Source organism: Coturnix japonica, chromosome 24, assembly GCF_054131305.1.
Source record: "Coturnix japonica strain WE chromosome 24, WE-NBRP24, whole genome shotgun sequence".
NCBI lineage: Eukaryota > Metazoa > Chordata > Aves > Galliformes > Phasianidae > Coturnix > Coturnix japonica.
In genome coordinates, this window is record NC_140686.1 from 2,275,186 (window position 1) to 2,302,971 (window position 27,786).

The 27,786-nt window shown below is 44.3% G+C and overlaps 1 pseudogene across 1 annotated transcript in view; it reads right to left on the minus strand.

The window, feature by feature from the left end:
• Nucleotides 1-16,582: 16,582 nt before the first annotated feature.
• LOC146756981 (uncharacterized) overlaps nt 16,583-27,786 on the minus strand; it is a 56,042-nt pseudogene continuing 44,838 nt past the window's right edge. The window contains exons 24-32 of the transcript XR_014936938.1: nt 27,146-27,321; nt 26,884-26,950; nt 24,239-24,351; nt 23,690-23,831; nt 22,611-22,904; nt 21,691-21,923; nt 21,057-21,303; nt 19,083-19,128; nt 16,583-17,574 (exon numbers count right to left, since the gene is read on the minus strand). The product of XR_014936938.1 is annotated as an uncharacterized LOC146756981 (transcript). The remainder of the gene's footprint in view (nt 17,575-19,082; nt 19,129-21,056; nt 21,304-21,690; nt 21,924-22,610; nt 22,905-23,689; nt 23,832-24,238; nt 24,352-26,883; nt 26,951-27,145; nt 27,322-27,786) is intronic.

The following is a 27,786-nucleotide window of genomic DNA, read 5'->3' on the forward strand; positions in this document are numbered from 1 at the left end:
ATAAAGGTTGGAACCTTTTACTCACACAGACACTAGTGAATTTTCGAGGAATTTTTTTTTTTATTTTTTTTTTTTTTTTCAGGGAATTTCCCCAAATCTAAACTAAAGAGAGGAGAAGTCGGGTTCTCAAGTTAGTTGCTGGATTGGCTGCATGACAAAGGGAACGAAAACAGCACTTAAGGACAAAGTTCCCTTCCCTCCTCCAATACTGATAGAAATGCTGCCTTTTTACCTTTAGTATCTTCACAACGGATTGGCAGATTCCTACGTTCCTAAACACCTCAATGCTGCTCAGCACAGACTCGGGGCACCAACTGTCACTGGACTCTGCACCGTGGAACACGCACACAGCTCAGCACTTCTGTTTCCTCACAATTGGAAGGGTTCTGGAATCGGGAGCATGAAGCGGACTAGAAATACCTCACATCCCTCTGCTCCTTACGAGCCCTTCCATTTTAAAACAAGATAACCCCAGACACATCTGTTAGCACAGCAGCCCAAATGCTAACCAGAACACACAGTGTGTAACGCTGAAAGTACCAGTTTAATGCCATGCCACAAACCCTATTTAATGGTGCAGGTGACCGCCCCTATCAGATACCCGTGACCTCCATGACTCCAGCCCTGGTGCACGCAAGCACCACCTGCCCAATACCCAACATCTACCCCCTCTTTATCATCTCCAGCCCCTGTAAAGGTTCCCCCACGTACTCCCTGTTACCCCAAAGGTGATTTGCACATTTAAGGCTATTCCGCAAATGAATCAATCATTAAACATATGCGAAAAACAATGAAACTGTCATAATAACATACCAAAGAGATGCAGCTGCAGTGACTACAAACCTGAAAGCACACAACAGCAATCTGCCTAAAAATTGTGAAATGCTGTATGGCAACACTTAGTCAACTTGTAGAGAACGGTGCATTCAAGTTCAAGATAACAGCACAGTACACCATGGAGTTACAACTTCTCCAAGTTCAATGTAACACTATTGTACAGAATCTTCGTGGCAATCCAGTTCTGTCCAGTGTGCATTATAATGTCACACTCCATAACCAAATAAGAAGACAAAAACATATTGGCTGTGCAGAATCGTTCTGAATGTCCACCACTGGGGGACTATCCAGGAACAAGGTCTCCCCCGCTCACGAACTATCAGTCCGGCATGAAGGCTGGATTCCCAGTTCGGACCTTCAGGCACATTGGGAGCAACGCAGTCTCATGTGCCGTTACCAGCAGCCGCTGCCCAGTGCTGACGTCAAATCACTGGCTGCACTGGAGACATTAACCAAGGAGTTGTTGACCAAAACCGGTGCTGAGATGTTCGGATCCTCACGGTGCACAGGATGGCTCATCATTTGGTGCCGGCTTAACCCAACGCTCCGGCAGCCAGCAGGGCCCACTTGGGGTCCCGACACAGACGTGTTTCCTGCCCTTGACAAGGAGTGGCATAGGGTCTGGGAGCCATGGCCCTCCGTCGGGTCTGATCAGGACCTGACCTATTGGTGTCCATTCGGTCAGCTGATGGTCTCCCATCCAATTCTCTCACGCAGGAGGAGAGCGTGTGGGCACAGCTCAGGCCCCTTCAGCCCTCCCCCCTCTTTAAGCGCACAAAGACGCCCCTTCAAGGTCTGATGTGCACACTCCATAATATCCTGACAGGTGCTGCTGCCGGGAATGCTGAAGATATGCTTAATGCCCCAAGCTGTGCACCAGCGTCCAAAACATGCACTTCTATGTCCTGGGCCATTGTCAGTCTTTAACTCATGAGGTGCACCCATGACAGCGATGGCCATGCACAATGCTTTTATGTAATGCATGGCGGTCTGTCCAGATTGTGCCACAGCCCAGAGAAAACCACTGCATGTGTCAGTTGTGACATGCAAGTGATGGAAACACCCAAACTCTGGGAAGTCTGTGACATCCATCTGCCAAACCTCATTTGGTCTCAAACCTCTGGGGTTCACCCCTGCAGGAAACAGGTTAGCCATAACTCCCGCTCCTCCTTGGCCAATTCAGTTAACTTTCTAAGAGCACCAAGGGCGGGTAGCAGCTTCTGCGCCTCTTTGTCCCCCGCACAAGCTCACAGAGCTCCTTGCTGGCTTTCTCTAATGCTGACCGACTCACACAGTGAGAAGCTTCATCCGCCAGACCTCTCCGCATCATCCGCTTAATAAGCAATTGAGGTCCTCATCACACACTCTGTGCCATCTCTTGTCAGCATGTCCTGTCCCATCCCTGGCTCTCCAGCAGGACTGTAATGCTGGGGTGAGCAACACTGGGCACTGTCAGTGTGTTTTTCTTGCAAGCATCTTCCAGGGCAACACGTGCAGGCGTTCCCCACTCCTGGCCGTATCTCTGCAGTGCTGGGTCCTGTGTGAGCAGAGCTCTCTGCCCCAGAAGCCAAGTCACTGCTGTGCAGAGCTCAGCCTCGGGCTGAATGTGCTCCTGAGATTGTCCCAGTGCAAGGACAACCTTCTCATTGCCCTTTAGGAGCACCTCTGGTGATGATGGGTGCTCTGCTCTCAGCAACCACTGGATACACGGCTCCAGGCGCGTGTGTGCTTTGTCACCTTGAGCTGTTTGCTCTGATCGCATCTCACCCTGGGGAGCCGGGATTTCCCTTTGGTCTCGGTGTCACTTCGAGACCAGTAGCAACACTAGGGGTCAGAGGAGAGCTGCTGAATGTGTGAGCACAGCTTCTAATTGAGGAGGTCGCACTCGTGTGACTTCGAAACCCGAATTAATGAGCTTACCTTCACCCTCCTGACTAATGCAGACCTCATGCAGCCCTGGGCCTGCCCTTCTCCAGCCTCCTGCCTTGTTTTGCCTACTCATAGGAAAAGATTTAGCACAGCTCAGAGCCCCAGGCGGCGCTTGGAATGCCAGCAGGAAAGAGCTGCTGGTGTCTACATAGCTCAGGACTGCAGCAGTGGGGCTGCTGGACCTCAGTGTTCTGAACACTCTGATGTGGAAGTGATTGGCAGATGCTGTGGCCAGAGGGATGAGGTGCCTGCAGGGCGTCCCTTGGAAGAAGGTTTGGTGAGGATGGATCCTCTGAGCCAGCATCGGGCACAGGGTGCTGGGTGCAAATGCCAGTGCTGCCCTCTGTCATCCTTTTGGTTTTAAAAGGAGTACAGCTCCGTTTCCAAACGTTGCCAACCACAGGCTGGCTGGCAGCTTGAAGGAACTGCCATGAAATAGGTCTAATGAAACGTTCCTGGCAGAGCTTCAGGATGGAGAAATTGCAGTTTGTCCTCAACTGAGCTGGGGTCCAATGAGCTGAGTTTCCTGGCTCAGAGCAGAGGCCGTGAGCATCACGTCTCACAGTCTGTGTCACCTGGGCAGAGCCATTAGGCAGGGGCTGCTAGTGGGGAGATGCCAAGGTTTTCCATGAAGATGATTGCTCAGATATGCCTGAGTTCAGATGGAGGGGCCCATTGCCCTTCCAAACAGTGGAAGATGCTTGGGGGTGAGGCAGCTCGTGCTTTCCCATGCCTGTAGGACCTTACAGTGCTGTGCCTTTCCACATACCTACCCCACCTTCTTTCTTTCCCATGCAGGGGGCATCATTAATCCAGTGGGTGGCACCAAGAATGCCCGGACAGCCCCACTGCAGTGCGTCGCTGTGGCAGAAGGACACACCAAGCCTGTGCTCTGCCTGGATGCCACTGATGAACTGCTTTTCACTGCCTAAAAAGGCATATGTTGGACAGAACAGGTGTGGGGGCTGCTGGCTTTTTATGCGCTATTCTCATAGATCTCCCCAGGCTGGCGTGGGGAATTGGGGTGCATGGCAGGGATGGCTCCTTCTGGGCTGCTCCCCTGTCCCTGCCTTCTGATGTCCAGGTGCTGGAGCAGGCTGGCTCCATTGCCCTGGAGTGGAGCTGTGGGTGGTGGGAGGCAGTGCTTGGGAAGGAGTCGGTGCCTCCACGCCACGGATGAACTCCCCAGCCCAACTCTCTCAGGCACGTTCTTCTTCCTACAGACCGGAGCTGTAAGATGTGGAACTTGGTGACGGGTCAGGAAATTGCTTCCCTCAAGGGTCACCCAAATAATGTCGTTTCCATCAAGTACTGCAGCCACACGGGGTTGGTGTTCACCGTGTATCATGGTTTTGTAATTTTGTAATTTTGCTATCAGTATTCCACATCATAACATCATGTAAAGTATATATATGTTCCTATGCATTCATTCTATGCGGAAGTCTCCTCCAGAACCAGAGAATGATGACTGGCAGGGAATATGGAAAGGTTTAGGAAAAGTCTTAGAAGCATGGGGACCCTCAGTGTCATGGGATTTCACTCTTGAACACCTAAGGGACCCTAAGAAATTAAGTGAGTATTTGGGTCAGAGATCTAAGGAGGTAAACCTTATGTGGGGTTTGGCTTATGCATACCGTGCTTTGTATCATACTATTCTGGAGAGAGAGAGTTTCCGATCTGAGATTCAAGCCCAAATTAATTCTGATCAGTCACAGGAGGCATCAGTAGCAATATCAGTTGCCCCTGTGGAAGGCAAGAATTGGAAACGGGTGTCCATGTGTCTAGGAGAAGCACAGGAAGGGGCAGCAGAAGAACCAGGTGCTGGGCATGGAGCAGTACCGAAAAAAGCAAAGGCAAAAACCAAGAGGCATGAAGAAGAGACTGATGATGAGGAGGAAATCACCTATTGTCAGCCTCTGAAGCTGACTGAAATCCAAGGCTCAAGAAAGGAGTTCACATGGCGTCAAGATGAAGGTATCCTTGCTTGGTTGCTTCGCTGCTGGGACAACGGGGCCAACAGCTTGTCTCTAGATGGTAATGAAGCTCGCCAACTAGGAAGCATTGCCCAAGATGCAGGTATCGACAGAGGGATTAGCAGATGTTCGGATGGAGCTGCCACTCTCTGGTTGCGGCTGTTAGAAGCCGTGAGAGAAAGGTACTCCTATAAGGATGCTTGGAAGCCTAAATTTGATAGTTGGAATACAGTCCAAAAAGGTATTCAGCGCCTGAGGGAATTGGCCATGGCGAAAATGTTGTACAGCCCTGATCCAAGCGAACTTGACCCTGAGAGAGTGAGGGCCGATCCTGACATGTGGCAGAAAATCACAAGTACAGCACCAGAGAGAATTGCACAGTCATTGGTAACAGGTTCTAAAGGGTTCGAGGACAGATGGCCCCGAGTTGTTGAGCTGATTATAATGCTTCAAACCACCGATCAGCAGCTCCCTCAACTGCATGCCGCAGTTTCTGCCATCTCACGGCTAGAAGACCGAGTGGATGAAATGTGCAAGAAATTGTTTCCATCAACTAATCGTAATGATCCCGTAATAGTATCAGAAACAACTGATGAAGGTCAATCCTCGTACGGGCCACTAGGTCTAATGAAGGATCTGATCAAAGTATTCCAGTCCTACTCCTCACCTGCATCACCAAAAGTCTCAGCTGTTAAACGCACACGCTTCCCAGCTCGAGCAAAGAACAACAGTACGATTGCACCGCGTGTTTCCATGTGGCGCTACCTACGTGACCGTGGAGAAGACATGAGGAAGTGGCATGATCAGCCTACTTCTGCACTACGAGCACGGGTGAAAGAACTACTAGACATACCAACCACCAGTGGAGTTGCTCCAGTCATCACAGGTAACCAATAGAGGGGCCCTGCCCTCAGTCAGGGGAGGGAAAGGGATAATAGAGTTTATTGGACTGTGTGGATTCGATGGCCTGGCACATCAGAACCACAGGAATATAAGGCGCTGGTGGATACCGGTGCACAGTGCACCCTAATGCCCTCCAGTCATGAAGGGACAGAATCAATCCATATTTCTGGAGTGACTGGGGGCTCTCAAGAATTGACTGTGCTGGAGGCTGAAATAAGCCTCGCTGGCAAAGACTGGCAAAAACATCCTATTGTGACTGGCCCAGGGGCTCCATGTATACTGGGTATTGATTACCTCAGAAGGGGGCATTTCAAGGATCCTAAGGGGTATCGATGGGCCTTTGGGATAGCTGCTGTAGATATGGACAACATTAAGCAGCTGTCTGTTTTGCCTGGCCTGTCAGAGGACCCGTCTATTGTGGGGCTGCTATGAGTAAAAGAGCAGCAGGTACCGATTGCTACAAAGACAGTGCACAGACGGCAGTATCGCAGCAACAGGGATTCCTTGCTCCCCATTCATGATTTGATTCGCCAGTTGGAGAATCAGGGAGTGATCAGTAAAACTCACTCACCTTTTAACAGTCCCATATGGCCAGTGCGTAAAGCCAGTGGAGAATGGAGGCTGACAGTAGACTACCGTGGCCTGAATGAGGTCACACCCCCATTGAGCGCTGCTGTGCCGGACATGTTGGAACTCCAGTACGAGCTGGAGTCAAAAGCAGCCAAATGGTATGCCACCATTGACATTGCCAATGCCTTCTTCTCTATTCCTTTGGCTGCAGAATGTAAGCCACAGTTTGCCTTCACCTGGAGGGGCATTCAATATACTTGGAACCGTTTGCCCCAGGGGTGGAAACACAGCCCAACCATTTGCCATGGGTTGGTCCAAACTGTACTGGAACAGGGTGGTGCTCCTGAACACCTGCAGTACATTGATGACATTGTTGTGTGGGGTGATACAGCAGAAGAGGTTTTCACAAAAGGAGAGCAGATCATCCAAATTCTTCTACAAGCCGGCTTTGCTATTAAGTGAAGCAAAGTAAAAGGACCTGCCCAGGAAATTCAGTTCTTAGGTATAAAGTGGCAGGATGGACGTCGTCACATCCCAACAGATGTGATCGACAAAATCACTGCCATGTCTCCACCAACTAGCAAGAAAGAGACACAATCTTTCCTGGGTGCAGTAGGCTTTTGGAGGATGCACATTCCAAACTACAGCCTCATTGTAAGCCCCCTTTATCAGGTGATGCGGAAGAAGAACGATTTTGCATGGGGCCCTGAGCAGCAGCAGGCTTTTGAACAGATTAAACAAGAGATAGCCCGTGCTGTAGCCCTGGGGCCAGTACGGACTGGACAGGATGTAAAGAACATCCTCTATACTGCTGCTGGAGAGAAAGGCCCCACTTGGAGTTTGTGGCAAAGAGCCTCAGGAGAGACCCGAGGCTGACCCCTGGGATTCTGGAATCGATCATATAAGGGGTCTGAAGAGTGCTACACTCCAACTGAGAAGGAGATCTTAGCCGCGTATGAGGGGGTTCGGGCTGCTTCCGAAGTAGTCGGGACTGAAACACAGCTCCTTTTGGCACCTCGACTGCCAGTGCTGAACTGGATGTTCAAAGGACAGGTTCCCTCCACTCATGCTACTGATGTCACCTGGAGCAAGTGGATTACGCTGATTACACAGCGAGCACGAATGGGAAATCTCAATCGTCCAGGAATCCTAGAGGTAATCATGGAGTGGCCTGAAGATAAAAAGTTTGGAACATCACCAGCAGAAGAGGTATCACGTGCTAAAGAGGCCCCACCATACAACGAATTACCAGAAAATGAAAAGAAATATGCCCTATTCACAGACGGATCATGTCGCATTGTAGGGAAGCATCGCAAATGGAAAGCTGCTGTGTGGAGCCCCACACGACAGGTTGCAGAGGCCACTGAAGGTAAGGGAGAATCAAGTCAGTTTGCAGAGGTAAAAGCTGTCCAGCTGGCCTTAGATGTTGCGGAACGGGAGAGGTGGCCAATGCTGTATCTTTACACTGACTCATGGATGGTGGTAAATGCCTTATGGGGGTGGTTACAGCGGTGGGAACAAAATAACTGGCAACGGAGGGGAAAATCTGTTTGGGCCGCTGAACTATGGAAGGACATTGCTTCCCGAACAAAGAATATGGTTGTAAAGGTGCGTCATGTGGATGCACATGTGCCCAAAAGTCGGGCTACTGAAGAACAACAAAACAACCATCAGGTAGATAAAGCTGCTAGAATTGAGGTGGCTCAAATCGACTTGGATTGGCAGAATAAGGGTGAATTATTTCTAGCTCGATGGGCTCATGAGACCTCAGGCCATCAAGGAAGAGACGCGACATATAAGTGGGCCAGAGATCGAGGGGTGGACTTAACCATGGACGCTATTGCGCAGATTATTCATGATTGTGAAACATGTGCCATAATTAAACAAGCCAGAAGGATGAAACCTCTCTGGGAGGAAGGGCGATGGCAAAAGTATAAATATGGGGAGGCGTGGCAGGTTGATTATATCACCTTGCCACGATCTCGCAGTGGTGTTATGTACTCACCATGGTAGAGGCAACCACTGGGTGGCTTGAAACATACGCAGTACCCCATGCTACTGCTCGAAACACCATATTAGGTCTTGAGAAACAAGTCCTGTGGCAACATGGTACCCCAGAAAGAATTGAATCTGATAATGGGACACATTTCAAAAATTCCCTTATAAATACTTGGGCCAAAGATCATGGCATTGAGTGGATTTATCATATTCCCTACCATGCACCAGCTTCTGGTAAAATTGAACGATATAATGGGTTGTTGAAAACTATGTTGAAAGCAATGGGTGGTGGAACATTTAAGCACTGGGAGAAGAATCTGGCAGAAGCCACTTGGTTGGTGAATACTAGAGGATCTGTCAATCGTGATGGTCCTAGTCAATCTAGCCCCCTACACACTGTAGAAGGAGATAAGGTCCCTGTTATACATGTAAAGAACATGTTGGGAAAAGCTGTTTGGGTCCTTCCAGCTTCTGGAAGGGGCAAACCTATCCGTGGAACTGTCTTTGCCCAGGGACCTGGGTGCACTTGGTGGGTAATGCAGAAGGATGGGGATGTTCAATGTGTGCCACAAGGGAATTTGATGCTGGGGGAGTGCAGTCAATAATTTTATGTATTTATATATATATGTTTGCATGTGTAGTGTATTTTAGTTATTATAGTTGTACATTTAGTTATGTTACATGCAATTCTACTGTTTAGCTATCATAATTTTACATACGTGTATATATATGTATATATATATTTACCATGATGTAATAATGTAGAATAAGGGGTGGAATGTCATGGTTTTGTAATTTTGTAATTTTGCTATCAGTATTCCACATCATAACATCATGTAAAGTATGGATACTTCTATTGAATGTGCAGTCCACAGAAGAAGACTACATATCCCAGAGAACAACAGGGGTAATAATAAGTCACGGGACCAGGACTCTATATAATCTCGTTCCCAGGCTGGAGTGCCCTTCTTCTTCTCTTGAACTTCTTGGGGAGTGGGAAGCGTTCCAGCCGTGTCGCCTAGAGTTCACAGTAGGCCTCTCGGTTTTCGGGGACTCTCTCTCTCTGTTTCGTTCGATTTGTTAGCCTCAATTATATTATATTGTGTTATCTTGTATTTCGATATTTAGTAAAATAAGTTTTTCCTCCTTAGATTGTCGCTGTTTTATCCCACTCCCTTTTTCCCCCTCCTTTCCGGGCCCCAGGGTGGGGGCCCACGGGTTGGCTTCCCCTGTCATGGGCATAGGTAAATCTAAGTAACCCGTGATAGGGACATGGGGGGTTATTTGGGGGGGATGGGGGGTTATAGGGGGTTATTGGGGGGGATGTGGGGGTTATGGGGGGTTATAGGGGGTTATAGGGGGCTTATGGGGGGGATGGGGGGTTATTAGGGGGCTATTGGGGGGAAAGGGGTGGGATGGGGCGTTATAGGGGGTTATGGGGGGGTTATGGGTGGGATGGGGGCTTATAGGGGGTTTATGGGGGGGATGGGGGGGTTATAGGGGGTTTATGGTGGGAGATGGGGGGTTATGGGGGTTATTGTGGGGTATGGAGGTTTATGGGGGGTTATAGGGGGTTTATGGGGGGAATGGGGGGTTATAGGGGGTTTATGGTGGGAGATGGGGGGTTATGGGGGTTATTGTGGGGTATGGAGGGTTATGGGGGGGTTATAGGGGGTTTATGGGGGGGCTATAGGAGGTTATTGGGGGGTGTGGGGGGGAATGGGGGGGTTATAGAGGGTTATTGGGGGGGATAGGGGGGATGGGGGGTTATAGGGGGTTATTGGGTGTGTGGGGGGAAGGGGGGTTATAGGGGGTTATGGGGGTGTTATGGGGGGATGGGGGGTCATGGAGGGGGATGGGGGGGTTATAGGGGTTATAGGGGGTTATTGGGGGGATGTGGGGGTTATGGGGGGGATGGGGGGTCATAGGGGGTTATAGAGGGTTTATGGGGGGGGTGGGGGGTTACTAGGGGGGTTATTGGGGGGAATGGGGGGGATGGGGGGTTATAGGGAGTCATTGGGGGTTTATGGGGGGGATGAGGGGGTTATTGGGGATTATAGGGGGTTTATGGGGGACGATGGGGGGTCATTAGTGGGATATGGGGGGGAGATGGGGGTTATGGGTGGGATGGGGGGACATGGGTGGCTTATGGGGGGGGATGGGGCTGTTATAGGGTCCATGGGGGTCATGGGTGGGTTATGGGGGGGGATGGGGGGGTTATGGGGGTGATGGCGGGACATGGGTGGGTTATGGGGGGGTTATCGGGGGGTTATAGGGTCGATGGGGGACACGGCTGGGACATGGGGGGAGATGCGTGGGTTATGGGGGGTGACATGGGGGTATGAGGGTTAATGGGTGGGTTATGGGGGGATGGGAGTCATGGGGAGGGGATGGGGGGGATAGGGGGACGGGAGGGGTAATGCGGGGGAGTTGGGGGTGGTCATGGGTTGGTATGGGGGGGTATGGGGTCTATGGGGGGACATGGGTGGGGTAATCCACTGTTAACTGAGAAAGCCGCTTGGCATTCTGATCTGCTCATCATCATGGGAATCTTGCTACCCTTGTGGAGATGTCTTACTTTTGAACTCAGTCCTGTCCTGTTTCTGTCTAGTTCTTCGTAAATACTGATGCATCAGGAAGGAGAAATACTAGGGATTACTAGGAAGAACAATAGAACAGCAGGCATCATTGTGTCATTGCGTAAATACCTGGTATGCCTTGAATTTCAGAGGGTTGCAGTAGGAAAATTCACAATGAGCAGAAGTTAGAATAACAAGAGGTATGAAATGTTATATGTCAAGGAAAACCTGAATAGACAAAGGCTTCTCAGTGTGGAAAAGGCACAGCTGTAGAGTCAGCTGATTCATGAAATGGTACAATGAGGTGGGAGAATACCACGAGAATTTGGCATTTAAGTGATAGAGCTCTACAGTTAAATTTAAGCAATAAAAACAAAACTAAGTCTTCACTTTCTAGGTTTGCATCAGAGGATTTTAACAATTGGTAACTTGTTTTTTATTACAGTGCTGTCATTGGTGAGATCGATGAAGAGACAGATTCAGCTCTTGACTTAGGGAATATTCGAGCAGAACCCTTAAGTTCAGTTGTGCATTGAAAAGAAGAGAATGCACAAGGACTTTGTAAATCTTTGGTTGTACAGACCTATTTAACAATGTTCAACAGTTTTTAGAAATTGTACGTAACTTGTCTAGTCACCAGTTGTTTTTTTTTTTTATTATGAATATGTTGTAGTTTCGCTTGTAAATTAAAGTTTCTACATTTTACTAAGTATGTTTTTGTTGGATTTACTTTAGACATTTCATGCTGTGTAATTTCACTATGAATAATGGGAAACTCAAGCAATATCAGGACAGGGGGCTCTGGTATAGAGTTCAAAGAAGGTAATGCATCTCTATTCACAGGCTGACAAAGATGTAGGTGCTAGAGCATTCTTGGAGAAGCTGAGAAAGGTGATTTCAGACTCTTTCAGAAAAGACTGCTGACAAAAACTGGCAGCACAAAGCCCTATTAGGTTGATAGGCTGTGCATTGTTGAACTGACTCTTCTTCAACAAGGTAGGCAAAGGATGGTCTGCTCACGGGTCTGGTTAGAATTTCAGACTGCAATTCAGTGCTGCCAGGAGGGAGACTACTCAGAAGCAAAGTTCTGTGTGACAGCTTAAACTGTCAGCTGTGAAGTTTGGTTACCTACACATGTAGACAGCAGCAATGTTAAGATTATTTTTTACTTTTGGATTGCATTCAAATTTTCTGTTTCAACAGCAGATTTTATTTCAGTTTTGATGCCATTGGTTTTGGTCTGGATTTGACCAAAGACTGTGCTGGTTACACTGGTGAAGAAATCGGAGAGAGAAGAACTGGTAACAAAGGGGTTCTTTAAATCAAACAGAAGGCCCACTACCCTTCTAAAAACTACAAAGGTGAAATCATAGCCTAATAAAGTTACACTCTACAGTGGATTGTTAGGTCTTAATTAGAGCTTAATTTTGAGAGAAGTTTCATTCTCAGATGTTGGAAGAAGTCTGGGAGAGGAAAAAGGGAACCACAAGCCGTTATTGTTTTGGACAGGGCTGTGCCAGTTGCTGTGTGCCATTTGGCTGGCTGCTAAGATTCCTGTGGTTTCCCACTCTGTACGGAGGTAGAAAAGAAAGTGTTTCCTAGGAGATAAGTGGTAATTTCTGCAAAAGAAGTCCTTTCTCTCACTGAAGGAAAGAAAAAAGTACTCAACAAAGAAGAACAATTCTCAGGCTTGAAGGTACTCTCAGTACGGACTGCTGGTCTTAAGACTGACAGATGGTTCCTCAGTACATGGAGAGTCCTACTGAAATACATATAAGGTGTCAGTTCACAGTGTTCTTGAAAAGCGGCTTTTCCTGCCAAGAGCCAAAATCGAGTATGATAAATAACAAGAAACTGAGTAAAATTCAATGTGTCCTTGCAAATTAGCAAACTGATTTTACAAAAATGAGCAGGGAAGAGAAAGATGATGTTGAGGACAAAAGGAAGTAACACTGAATTGGAGGTAATCGTCATAATCCACTACGTTTCCTGTGTTGCCTGATGTTGGTCGCTTCCTCCTTTTGTTTATTTAAAAGACATCTTGGAGTTAAGGGACAAATCTTGGCTAACACTGGAAAAGGATGTCTCCAGTGAAAGGACTGAGCTGGCTTATAAAAAGATGTGTTGAATTCATTTGGTGTGCTTGAAGCAAAACAAAAGCCATCTTTGTAGTCAAAGAGCAAGTTCCTTAATTGCAATCCGTGTGCAGAGCCTCCGTGTCCACACGTCTGCAAAATTCTTCAAACATTAGTTGGTCAACCCATAGGTTGAAGGAATGTGATTCTGTTTTGAGGACTTAGTCTGATAAGGGAGGCTTTCTGTCCAGCTCATCCCTTGCTATCAGCTACAGCCTGTTATCCTTAGGCCTTGGACTTGGTGAGTATCAAACATGCTGAGCTAGATCTGGAGACTCATCAGGTAGTGTGATGTATCTAGTACGATTCCATCAGTATACTACCTTCCCAACAAACATACCAGTTCTGTATGTGTGAATAGATGCTTTTCCACCTATTAGCTTCCGATGGGTGAAGCTGTGCTCCACTGAGAATTTTACTCTGCAGGTAAAATGATCCTAAATACCTGGCTGGTGTTCTCAATGCCTTGCTGAGAGGTGATTTAGTTGATTCCATGGCTGACAGTTCATGGCTTGGTATTTGGTCATGTTCCTTTAGGAACTGAATGACCTTGAAGGCACTTCTCAGCACAATGAAAGCCTCTCAGAAGAGACTCAAACTCCAAATGGGAGTAATGCCACTGTAACTACATGGTTTATGCTTGCAAGGTTTATTTGGTCTATAGTATTTGTGAACACATCTGCCTCTTTCGCATCCTTCAGGCTGTGGGTTTAAGGAGTGACAGTGACAACCAAAGGAAGTGTGAGCCATGGAGCCAGACATAGCAGCTCTGCCTTCATGTCTGGCAGCACTGTATGCAACTTGGCTAATTTTTAGTAATTGTATTTTCATTCCTACCTTCCAGCTGTGTGTTCTGCTTAGTGATTAGAACCATGAAAGTCCATGAGTTTTCTTTGAGTGGAAGAGGGTTCTTCAGTCTCAGTTGCTGTCCAGTCAATGAGGGGAAACTTGTACCAGGTTTAGTTTAACTACATGTGGCAGAAGGTAATGAGTCAGGTGTTTGCCTTGAAAATCCCACACTTGCCTCTAATACTCTTTTAAGGATTTATTTATTTATTTATTTATTTATTTATTTACAGTAATTTTTACAGCAATTACAGAAACTGTGACATTTCTTCCAGTAGTAGAATCTTCCCTGAAGAAAATAAAAGCTCTGCTGACGAAGGTAGAAATCAAAGGTGAAAACAATAGCAGTCAGACTCCTGCCAAGAGCCACTTGCCTGCACTGTGATCCTGACCTTATCCAGGCAGTAATATCTTCCTTCCTGGACCTTGCAGCACGTTCCAGGAACTCAGGGACTTGTGCTGAACAATGTGTTGCTGCTGTTAGTCTGACATCAATAACGCTGGCCCTGAGTGGGTGCCAAGAAATGTCACTCCACAATGAACTCCTCCACTTGCACTGTTATATAAACGGTGTTGGTTTCTCCTGGGGACACGAGGGCAGGAGGAGGGCAGTCCCTGTACGATTTTTGTTCTCTGAAACATCAGTAGTGGTTGTTCCCCACACCTCCTTGTCATCATTGTGTCATGGTTTTGTAATTTTGTAATTTTGCTCTCAGTATTCCACATCATAACATCATGTAAAGTATGGATACTTCTACTGAATGTGCAGTCCACAGAAGAAGACTACATATCCCAGAGAAAAACAGGGATAACGAGAAGTCACGGGACCAGGACGCTGTATAATCTTGTTCCCAGGCTGGAGTGCCCTCCTCCTTCTCTCGGACTTCTCGGAGAGTGGGAAGCGTTCCAGCCGTGTCGCCTAGAGTTCACAGTAGGCCTCTCTGTTTTCGGGGACTCTCTCTCTCTCTGTTTGTTCGATTTGTTAGCCTCAATTATATTATATTGTGTTATCTTGTATTTCGATATCATATCCGCAGGCACCGAACCCCAAGGGGCCGCACACGCTCTGCCTCACTGCTCCGGCAGCCCAACTCTAACTCGGTCTGGTCCCGGGCTCGGCGCAGCTGCTAGTCCGATGGCAATGGAAATTATAATAATTGATCACAGTCCGTTACAGATTTCTTTGTTCTTTCTCCACACCCACTCCTGCATTTGACTAGTCTTTAAAAAATCTGTCATGGGTTACTTAGATTTACCTATGCCCGTGACAGGGGAAGGCACCCCGTGGGCCCCCCCTGGGGCCCAGAAAGGAGGGGGAAAAAGGGGAATGGGATAAAAACAGCGGCAATCTAAGGAGGAAAAACTTATTTTACTAAATATGATATCGAAATACAAGACTCCTCACAAATTGAGGATTTCCCCTGCAGTTTCCTTAAATGACAGCATTCCCTGTCCCTTCTCTATCACAAGGAACTATCCACTCCCTGCACTGAATCTAGTTTAAAGTGCTGGTAATCAATCCAACCAGCTTGCTCCCCAGCATGCTTTTGCCCCACCTGCTCTGTCACATTCTGCCTGATGTCCACATACCTGGTCTCTCAAAGGCCTGCCCAAGATCACAGTAACCAAAACCTTGATCTGACACCATTACCTGAGCCAGTAATTTACCTGGCCCATTCTCCCCCTTCATTTCTCAGCCCCCAGTCAGCAGTACAGAGAAGACTACTTGTGTTCCTGCTCCCTTTAACATCTTCCCAAGGGATTCAAAGTCCCTTTTAATGTTCTGTAATTTCCTTTTTGCAGCCTCCTGGGACCCTACTTGAATGAGACCTTGAGTGGGTAGTAGCCTTCTATTTTATCAGAGGCAGTAGAGTCTTCTTAACATCTGTGACATGTGCCCCCAGATAACAGCAAACTGCTCTGGAGAGGTTATTTTTGGTGACAAATTCGAGGCCTCAGTGCCTCCCAGCAAGGAGTCCCAATTACCAAGGCTCGTCAGCTGTTTTTGGTGGCACTAGTTTTAATAGGACTCCTTGGTTGGCCCTGCCCTGCATGCTTGTTGTATGCAGTGGAAGCAGGGACAGGTAGCTGGGAAGGGGCCAGGGATGCCGTCTGGACATGCATGGGATCAGGAAGGCTGAGGCACAGATGGAACTGAACTTGGCGAGGGATGTAAAAATAACCAGAAGGGAGCCTACAGGTGCACTGGGCAGAAGTGACAGACCTGGGAGAGTGCACTCCCTCTGATAAATGAGGAGGGAGAACTGGCTTTAACCAACATGGAGAAGCGCAAGGTACTCTATGAGTGCTTTGCTGTCTGGATTCTGCTGGAGATATTCTTCCACCTGGCTCCTGGCTTGTACCAGCTGGAGAGAGCACAAAGGGCCACCAGAAGTTATCTCATAAAGGAATGTCCAACCTGCAGAAAAGGCTCCAAAGATCCCCCTCCCAAGCATGGCCAGGTTTACAACAGAGACTTTACCCTTGGCTTCCTGTTAATGAATCACCACCGAAGACCTGAAAGTGGTTCAGCACACCCATTAAAATCACAACCCTCCACACTTGTTTCAAGCATATACCCCTTAATTTCTATGATGACAAACCTTATGACATATAGTAGCTGTTTGCCCCACTGTTTCAAGTACCCAGGAGGAAAAGAACACAACATGCTGGCCACTTGTCTGATCTCAGGGCAGACTGAAGGCACCAGAAGGAGAAATGGAAGTGAGCAGAGGAGGACTGTAGCAAGTCATAGAGGCAAGGAATGAGGTGGAAAGCAAGTCAAGAAGGCCAACAGAATAAAACAAAGATGTACCAGATATGAAAGTTTATTAAATACCAAGTTGGAACATAAATATCTGGAATTAAATATAGCATATTAGTGTCATAAAATACATTCATATAAAAAGGTGCAGTACCAATTGGACAGAAGGCTGAAACATTAATTTTCCTTCTTCCCACTATGAACCGCTTCAGGTTCATCATGTGTTCATCTACCAACTGTGAATGTCTTAAGATGAGTCAAATTCTAATGCAAAATCCAACAAGGATATCAAGTCAGAAATATCAAAAAGGTCACATTAAAGCTTTCTTGGCACTGCTACACACGCACAGTATTTTTAAACCCTAGGTGCGTGAAAGTGACAGCAATGTAAAGTGCATTCTTCTCCAGCTTAATCACTGCTAAAACTTCCACTTAACCAGCAGAAATATTCACAGCATCAGGACGGAAACAGCTGGCAGGAATCCAATCAAAATCTCCTATGCGTTAAAATAACACTGGAGACTCTACCACAAACAGTGGAAGGGTTAAGTAGAACCAAAGGAATGCTTCTGGTAAAACCTTTAACAAAAAACATGGAGCAAAATAATGTGTCAAAAACATTTTGACAGTTCCGTCAAGTTCAAGAACCAACCTTACTCAGTCTGACAGTAATTAAAAATAGATATGGTTCTTATCCTGAGTGCAAAATAAACTGATTACCCCTCGGTGACCAACAGGTAAGTGCAGAGTGTCAACCTATTTAATATATTTAAAATTTATATTCAAACCGCAGTAAAGATGTTTCCACACTAAGCTGCAGGATGGGAAGTCACAGACCTCCTATGTAAACAAATGATCTCCAGTACTTTTCCCTTTACATTTTAAATAAAAATATATTTAGATCAGGTAATTTTGGTTTAAAACATCCCGGTACTCCTGTACCGCTCTGCAAAGGGGATCCTGGTCAACATTGAGATTTTTTGAAGATCCATAAGTAGATTTCATTGGAGAAGCTCTAGCAGTTTCAAGCTCAGCAGTGGCTGGAAAGAAAAGAAACAAGATTGACGATGTTACTTTTACAGTAGATTGAGTCAAATCAGTCACTGTAAAAACATTACTGATAACTGATCAGGCTACGCTCTACAGAGATATTTAAAAACTTCCAAGGAAAACACAAATCAAAAAGGACAGGCATAAAGGAAGAAACATTTTTTCACATTCAATGATCAGCCAATACAATTTTTAAAGCTAGTTAAAGAAATTCCAGGTTTTAGAAACACAGAATGGTTTGGGCTGGAAGGGACCTTTTAAGATCACCCAGTTCCAATCTCCCTTCTATAGGCAGGGACAGCTCCCTCTAGACCAGGTTCCTCAGAGCCCCATCCGGACTGGCTCTGAATGCCTGCAAGATGGGGGCTATGCACAACATCTCTAAGCAACCTGTTCCAGAGTCTCACCACCCTTACATTAGGAAGTAAAGAGTTTCTTCCTAATATCTAGTCTAAATCTACCTACTTTCAAGTTTACAGCCATTTCTCCGCATCCTGTTATTACATGCCCATATATATATATGAAAGTTTTAGCCTTAACTTTAACTGCCAGGGATGTCTTAACTTTCCCTGGCTAAACCCTCTTTCGTTCATGGAAACACATCTTCGATGGAAGCAGAAAAGGATTTTCAGTACTTCCATCCATCAGCCTTTTCCAGACAAGATCCCCAGACCAAGCAAATACTACGGCTCCTACTACACATGTAATTATGTTTGAATATGCAAATGGGCACATGGCAATGGGTTTCTGTCTATTCAGGGAAATTGGAAGAGCTGTGAAGCAACAGCTGGATTCTCAAGGGCTCCCTGCTTCAAAATAACTCTAGGAACAGCAGCAGTGACTCTGGCAGAATGCTAATTGTGAAACAGTATGAATTCTTCTCTGAAGACCTGGCCTTTTATTATAGAACAGGCTTTACACTGCATATTAAAAGCAATCAGTTCATGCTGTGTTTGCCTATATATTGCTGAATGATTTTTACCTAAAGAAAGGCTATCTTTTCCACTGATTCTTCTTTATCCAAAGACAAGTATGACAACATGTCAGGTACAAAAAAAAGCAATGAAAAAGAGCGAGCAAAAATTAAGAACACCAGAAAATGTATATGGTATATTTGAAGTGCTGAATGCAATGAATGTATGCAGAAAGAGAAGTAGTGACAGAAGTCCATACAAATCTTATTTCTGGGCTTTTTTTTTTTTTACATTTGATGTTTGTGCCTGAGGATGAAAGGTGACTTCAGCTTAAGCCAAGTGTATCTGTGCGGGGGAGATGGTTTGCTCTCCATGCTTTTTCTCAAAAGTAGCTGCAGAACATTCTGAAGAGTATATTGGTTAGCAGGAAGTTTTCCATTAAAACTCTCTAAGTTGGAGTTAAAAACAGCCCCACACTGTGCTTCAAACAGCACAAATCTTGACAACTTTTGAAAATAATTACATAGAAGTTACGAACAGTCATCACCTTCCTTAAAAACACTGATATCAGAGTAGCATATTACCTTGCTGAAGTTCCTTATTGATTTTTTCCTCCAATTCCTTCTGTACCTAGAATTATAAATAACACATGCATTATAAATAACACTGCACATTTTATTAAGTAACAGAAACCAGCTTGGATCGCTAGAAAGGAGCATTTGCCCCTCGCTCTCCCAGGAGATGTTTATTTACTGTCATTTATTCTGAATGCAAAGTTTTCATAAGGAGAAATTAGACCTTTTAAGGGGCCACAGTCCAAACACCGTATGTGATCATTTACATTTGAAGATATTTGCGACTCCTGTGTTATTTTCCATCAGGTCTTTAACGCATAGAAGTAATTGTCAAAACAGACAGCATATAGCTTCCAGACTCATGTAATTAGCAAATACAGTTAAGTGCTTGGAGCATGTGGCTTACGTGGAGAGGCTGAGAGCATCAGGACTGTTAAGCCTGGAGAACAGAAGGCTTGTGGTCTCACCTACAGATGTAATTATCTGACTGTGGGATGCAGCATAAAGAAGACAGAGCAAGAAATTTCTCGGTGGTGCCAAGTAAAAGAACAAGAGGAACAGGCAGAAGTCAAAAGAGTGGAAATTTATAAGACTGCTAAAAATCAGGAGTGCAGACAGGAAATAAAATCAGAAAGGAAACAGAAACTGAGAGACGGAATGGGAAGTAGGTGTTCCCTTTCTTATGCTACCAGTAGGAAAACTGGTTTCATGAATCCATGCACTCACGCTGGTTGCAGCTAGCAGAAGTCACTATTATTTCCTGCACCCACTTTTCAGAGCTGCATTTCTTTCTCTTGTTTGTAATCAGTGCAATTTGTTTTTTCAAACAGTTGCATGGACAAAGTAATTGATACCAGCATTTTGAATAACGGCGGCGTAAAGTATTTTCAGCTTCTTATCCTTGAAGCTTTATCAAAGCTTTTGCAAAATCAAAGCCAAAATCTACACGAGCTTCCTCATCCCAGGAGATGCTCACACTCTACTTCAGATAGCCTCCCTTACTTTGAAAAACACCAAATGTGCACTGAGAGCTTTACATAAAAACAAAAGTGCAAGATGACTACACGAGGCAAACTCCAATTTAAGTTCCTTAGTTTCCAGTTATTATGAACTTTACTGTCAGAAGAACTTGTAATCTCCTCCATCCAAGAAGGCAGCACTTAGTTTGAATTTAATGGCAATACAGAGGTGGTTTTTTTTGTTGCTTTTTTTTTTTTCCCAATAGAAGGAAACAGATTACTGGAAAAATCTGAGGTATAACTGAAGCAAAGACAAGGCTCAGAGTCAGGTAAACTCTTGTCTTTTTAAGTAGCCTGGTGAACAGGCCAAGTACTAAGCAGCACAACTGGCAAAGTACTTCAAAGCTATTGCAGAAGTTGCAATCATGTATAAATTGCTGCAAAATATTATAAAGCTGTGAAGACTTGAAGAGTAGGTTGTTGTTTTCTCAGGTAATAATACATAGCAGGAAGCACAAAAAGAAATGTTTACTAGGCACAGCATGCATCCCACAGCAGACTGTATAGGAAGAAGCAAAGCAATCATACTCATATCATCCTAGTTTTAAAGGATGTCTTTGTTAGTATTAATGTACTAAAAGAAACTAAAAATGAAGATCAGTAAGGAAAAAAACAACGTGGCTTGACCAGAGATGTCTGATGGGCTGAGCAAAGATGTCAAAGTTATCCATTTCAAGTATGTCATACACTTATGCACATTCTATACAGTAAAGTTTAATAAATAGCTTAGCTGGGAACTTCCAATGCCACAGCAGCTGCTTATTAAATTTTCTCTAGTTGAAAAAAAAGAAAAAAAAAAACAAAACACACAAAAACCTTACATAAGTACATAGTTATGTGTATATACAGTTAGATAGTTCATCATTTAGATGTCAGTATTTTTGGTGTCTGAGCACTCTAGGAATTCTGTACAATCTTAATGACCTAAAGTCTTCATCACTGAAGAGTATTTCACAATGCTTACCTTATCCATGTACACTTCAACTTTTTTTCTTGCCAATAATGCAATCCCAGCAGCATCTAGGAAGCATTCCTCTTGGCTGGAGCTTCTGTTTAGTGCGGAATTGTTTCTGAGATTTCCCAGTTCAGCTGAATATTTTCCTGGACTTGCAGGAGGACCTCCACTGACAGTGCTGCTCGCAATTAAAGATTTGTTTCTTTGGCGTTCCTCAAAGAGCTTACAATTGGCTTCTGCAAGTCTCTTGGTTGTTCTGAAATATTTAAAAACACACAAAGAATTATCTTTGATAATATTTTTGCAGAGTCACTTCTTCCAGGTCTTTGACTACTATTCAGCTTTTGAAAAGAGAAGGCATTAGAAGTCCAAAATGAGAGGGGCCCAAAGGCCATGTGTTAAAATGCTATCAACTTCAAACATGGGCCAGTGATGCCATAACTAGTGGTGTGACTGCTAGAACACTGAAGTGAAATGATGGTGGTTCCAAAAATAAAGGGGAAAGGTTTTAGAGGGTTACGCTTACATCCATAGTGCTGACAAGACACAGAAAAAGGATTTTAGGAGGAAACAGTACAAGGTTTTTCATGCAAGCTACTGCTACTTCACGTCTTGTTACCACTCCAAAAAAGCACGCACTTACCTTTCCAGCTTATTTGCTAGCCTTATTCTCATTTTCATTTCTTCACGATGCAGCTCTTTGTATTTTCCCAGTTCCGCAAGCATAGATTCGTTTTGAAAAATATTGTCTTTGGTATTTTTTATTTTGTCCAACTCACATTCAACCTCTTTTATTCTGCACTTCAGCTGGTCTCTCAGCGAGGCATGATGATTTTCTCTGATTTGTTCTATCTTGTCTTGTGAGGCTGCCTGGACCTGAAGCAGATAATACAATTTCAACCATTGCAAAGAAAAAGTGAACTGCATCTCCCTATACGGTTGCCCATAACCAATTTAAAGGGCCCAGTTTTACTCAACTGAGTCAACTGGACCTTTTCACTACTATCAGCAATCAAGGCAAAACCCTGGAACCAACACGTTAAATAACTGTTTTCATCCAGACAGATCTGCTCTTAGCAATATTACTTATGGGAGCAGCTACTAAAAGAATGCTATGGCTGAAGGACAGGGCACACAAAAAGGATTCTACAAAGAAATTATGAGAATCCCATCCCCACTCTTTCTGCCCCACGGTAACTTCAGTGACTTCTTCCCTGAGCATTTTATCCTGTACAATGATAAAACATAACCTGTACGTATGGCCAAGCCATCTCTAAGTTATAGCATTCATGTGATGAACAGCAATAACAAGATGACCAGATGGCCATAGCTTCTTCTAAGAACTGCAAAACAGAAGTCTGTCAAGGGACGGCTATTAGCTTGGGGACCTGCAGGCAAACTACACACACAAAAGCACTTTCGCCAAACAATTTTCCATTCTTCCACTTCCCTTCAGGAAATATAGAAGTATGGCACTAACACAAAAAACCAAAGTACGAACAAGAAATGGCAAAAAGAAGTTACATAATAAAAACTACAGACATACACAACAAATTCACTTACCTGCAAAAACAAATTGACTTCTTGAAGTTTTTGATTTATTTCTTGTGCAGCTCGCTCTTCCACTTCTTTCTTGTATCGTTCGATTTGGTTGTAAGTCATCATGTGCACATTGTGGACAGCCTCCAGATGTTGTCTCAGGTTTGCCACCTCTTCTTTCAGCTGGCATCTGGTCTTCTCTAGTTTTTCATGTTTTTTCATGTTTAGAGCCAGCAGTTCTTGCAAATAATGGTTTTGTCCTTGTAGTTGGACGCATTTTTTACACTCTAAATCCAGCTGATGAGAAAGTTCAGTAACCTACAGACAGTAATAAAATGAACTTAGAGGGGTGTAAAATTATTCTCTGAAAATTTATGAAGGGGAAGACCATCAAGTCTGTAACTGTCATCTGCTGACTCAGTACCCGAGTCAAAGGAAAGACAAGATCATCTTTTAAGGGAAGAACAACTTTTAAGTTCTTGCCAATAGGGTTCCTTGACTTACAACCTTCCTCAGTTCTGCAGCAAGTAAAAGATCAACAAGTAGCAAACTAGCAGAATTGCACTTACGGGAGTGTGCTGAAAGGCACTAGGGCCATTCTTTTGTGCACTGCTCTACTGCTCGATGGAAATCAAACCACTCTACCCAGACAGCAGAAAGAATGCCTATCATGCTTCAGGGGGAATGTTCCAGTACAGAGTTAACTAGGCACAGGAAACAAGTACTCCTCCTGCCATTGCTCTTGAAAGCTTTGTAAACAGTGCTTCAAAAAGCAGCTTCCACAGCAGTGGTAAAGGAAGGTATTTTCTCTCTAGGTCAAATCCAGTGTCTGGTTGCAAGAATATGTACAAAATATGAGATGTTTCAGTAGTTTCCAAGGTCAACTGTGAAGCCAATTTTCTCTCCCAGAAATATAACTTTTCCATACCTACTGAAAAGAATATTACAAGTCTCTAGAAATTAACATGACCCAAACAAAACAACAACAACAACAACAACAAACAAACAACAACAACAAACAAACAAACAAACAACAACAACAAACAAACAAACAAACAAAAACAAAACACCAAAAAACCCAAAAAGAAACAACAAGAACTTGCCTTTGTTCTTGATTTTTCAACTTCATTCACCATTTCAGAATACCTGTTCTTCATTTCTCCCTGGAAATTAAACTGGGAGTCTCTTTCTTTGGCTTCATGCATCTTTAGTTTTTTCACAGCTTTCTTCAAAAGGCTCTTGAACCTGCACAACAAATCAGTCAAGAAAATAAGCAAAGGAACTAGGTATCTATTTGTCACGCTTGTACAAGAAAAGCATAGCTATGGCTTGCTTCATTTTTAACATGCTCAACAGGCCAAAAGTTAATAAGAAAAACCAGCATTTCAATGCAATAGATCACCTGGAGGGTCCACATTTCACCTCAACAGAGGAAAAAAAGACTTCCCTCCCAGAAGTGCAAGGCAGCCTACATTTGCTCTTCTTATGGCAGCTACAGAAAATCATAGGCTCATGTACCAGAACTGTCTTGCAAGAACTGATGTGAGATCTGAATTTGTTCAGAGTTAAACACACCTACTTTTACATGCAAGTTCCTTAAAGCCTGACTTCTAACCTACATGAGCTCTCTTTCAAGTACTAGTGAACCATACCTGTCACATTCCTTCTGCAGTTCAGTATTTCTTTCCCTTTCCTGGTCAAGACATGCTTCAAGTGGTCGTTTCAATTCTATCGGCTTCTTCACATTCTTTCTTTCATTCTCACACTTTCAAAAAACAAACAAACAAAAATACATGATACACTCAGCACAGGACAGTACACATAGCAACTGCAGATAGCACATATCCATCCCTTTGCCACATTCAGCAGAACACTGAGGCACAGGATTCTTGTAAACATTTAAATCACTTCAGGCTTCACACAAGCGGGCCAAGACCTAGGGATACCAATTAACGCCCCTGCTGAAGCAAATGCTCCTCTGCCCCCTTATTGGGCTTCGTCCCAAAAAGCTGGAAAAAAGATGCTAGAGAACAGCTTCCGCAGTTCCTCTGCTAATAGGTCAGCTTGCACAGGTAGCCACAGCCCTGGAAAACACTGCACACTCTACAGCATTCATTCCAATGACCAGCAGGCTCTTGTGGAAGAGTCTGCTTTTCTGGAATTCACCAGTGTCTTCTCAGTCATTACTTCCATATCTTATTTGTGGGTGTTTACTAATTTAGTTGCTGTTCCTCATGGTGTTTTTTCAGACAAACTACAGGAGAACTGGCAACTAGTTCTGTAGTTTGCATTTGCACCTTATTTATTCTGCAAGGTTTTTAAGCTCCTGTTATTCTGAAAACATGCAGCAGTTCCTCCGTACACTGCACTGAAAATAAGGGGTGTTTTAATCCTGCTTGGAAATCAAGGGGTCAGACAATAACCAGAAGGAAATCAAATAAAGAACACAGGAACTGCTGCCTTGCTCCATGTGCTCAACTGGTATCAAACCACACCGTCTTTCTGATAGCACAACTCCGAGATATTCTCTTGGCTTTTATTCAATTCCTTCATGACACCCAAATCACAATAGTACTCAGGGCCTGAGTAGCAGGGATATAAAATCAGAGTATGTAAGAACTCAAGAAAATGTCAGCATTGCTCTGGGTATTGGCTAGGTGTTAGGGACTGTTTTCTGGGCTCACTTCTTCTAAAAGCTCAGCATTTTCCCTACTCAGTTTAGCAATATGGTCTTCAAGGTGGGCTCTCGACTTTCGATCTTCCTCGCACATCATGCATGAGCCTCTGGATGTCATAGCCAACATATTCTGATTTTGTATCTATGGAAACAACAATGACAAAGGGAATGCCAAGATAACCAGAGAGACAACACTGCACATGAACTGCATTATAAACTATTAACTCAAATGGAGGCAGGGCTAAGCTCTCACCACTAAGGATCTATAGTGAATGTTACACTGAGTTTATAAAAGATGGCTTGAGAAGCACCGTCAAGAATAGCACTTAATGCTAGTGGAAAAAGTGAATGCTCTCTATGCGATAAAATGAGGTTACATCATTTGGAGATAAGAAGACACACATACAACATTAACTCACAGTTTTCTTCATAAAATTCTCCAGATTTCATAATGATACAAAAATGACTGCATTTATAATTGTGCCCACCACTTAAAATTCCCTACACTTACTGACTGTGAAATAACTGCAGATCTCCTCAGAGCAAGAAAATGTTTTCAGAACAGCAATGTTACTTATCCTTTTACACAAAGGAGCAAAGATTTGCATCACAGATGCATTTGTGTGTAAACAAGTTTGCTTATTCAGTTCCCTTTGTAAAGGATGAAAGTTGCCTACATGCTTTGAATAGCACATTTTAAGAAAAAGAGAGACATCCCTGACGTACAGAAGGACATAAAAACCTGAGCTTAAAGGCTTATATGACAAACTCATAAAACTTCCTCATGTGTCTTTACAGGATATGTTAAATGTCGGTTCTCCCTATGTGACAATGTATGGGTAAAATACAGAAGTGTTAAAAATGCTAAAAACCTTCTAATTGGTATATCACCAAAAGAAGATGGCAGGAAAGGAACCTGGAAAAGAACTCAGACTTTTCTGGTGCAGATAATCAACAGCTTTTCCCTTCCACTAGATCCTTCTTATTCTCCCTATAGCAGCTTAATTTTCCAACAGCAAACTAATTAAAGAATATTCCAAGGTTACACAAGATGCTAAGCCATGCATGCGCACCAGCTGCTTCCCAGCTGCCTGCCACTGACTGCACAGCATTACTTCACCTAGTTGTTCTTTCCTTACCTCAGCCCCCTGCGGGGCAGTAAAGTACCAACACATATTCACAAATGGAAAAAGAACCTAATGAGCTCAGGTGGAAACTATGACAAAGCTCTGAAGATAAAATAGATTTCTCACATCCAGGTTTCCCCTCCCAGATCTCAACCACACATCTCCCTCCTGCTGACACTGTCCGTCCTATCCATCAAAAGAATCATGCTGATTAACACAAACATTTTCATACTACTGCAAAGACAGAAATGGCAGCAGTGAAAGGTGGAGATTTACAACCTTTACCTTATGGGAAAACTCTCAAAACTGGAGAATAGACCATCAGGATTTTCAGAGTACCCTACAGTCACACCACAGCTCAGATGACTCAGCTCCCCTATGATCCCCAGGAAAACCACATAACTTCCCCACAAAAAATATCTAAATAGGCTCAGAAGCTCACATAAAAAAATAAAAAATAAATAAATAAAAGGGAAGTTTATGACTGGCTTACTGAGGCTTCAGTTCTCTTGTCCTGGTGTTGCGCAGCAGCTTCCACTCTGGCATTTTCCATTTCAAGCCTTAAAGAGAAGCACAGATCTTATTAGACAAATCCATAATAGCGCACACTGCAAAAGAATGGTGTGAAAGAATGCTATTTAAAGCAAGAGCTTCTTTTAAAATCATGTTTTACCCTGATGATGCAACAAGGCAATTCTGACGTTTTCAGAGAATCCCAGAAAGCAAAACCTTGCTTCACTCTGTTATTTTCTTACCGTTGGACATGTTCTTCCAGCTGCTTTATTGTAGAACTGCTTCTGGAAGCTGCTAACAGAAGGTCTTTCATTTTTTGGTTAGAAGCTGATATTTGTCTTTCCTTATTATCTAGGTCAGTCTTCAAATCTTGAATGCAACGCTCATATTGAATACGCTGTTGTTCAGAGTCATGTAACTGTAAAGTAGCAATGAGAATCCTCAGCAGCCCGGTTAGGTTCAGTATAGAGAGCTCAGTGAGCACTGAAGAATTTGGATATTGCATGTATCTACATACACCCCCTACCCAAAGTACTGGAATCGTTTCCAATTCATTCAAGCCTTCATTCCTCTTAGCAAATGAACAATAACAGATGATATTTCATCATCTGTGACACTGGCCTCTCCCATCTGTACAAAGGATTTTCTATAACACCATTATGAGCATTGACACTGCCAATCCTACCTTCTCAGTGACTTGTGACATCCTGAAATTACTTGTTTGCTATTCTATCGAAAATATTAACCAAAAAACCTCATCCTTTTCCTAAAGTGATTTCACAGCTCATTAGTACGTTATTATGGTAGATGTTTCAGAAAAAACCCACAACTCTCACAGAGAGCAAAAAAGAAAAACTCAAATTCAGCTGTCCAGTATTTCTAC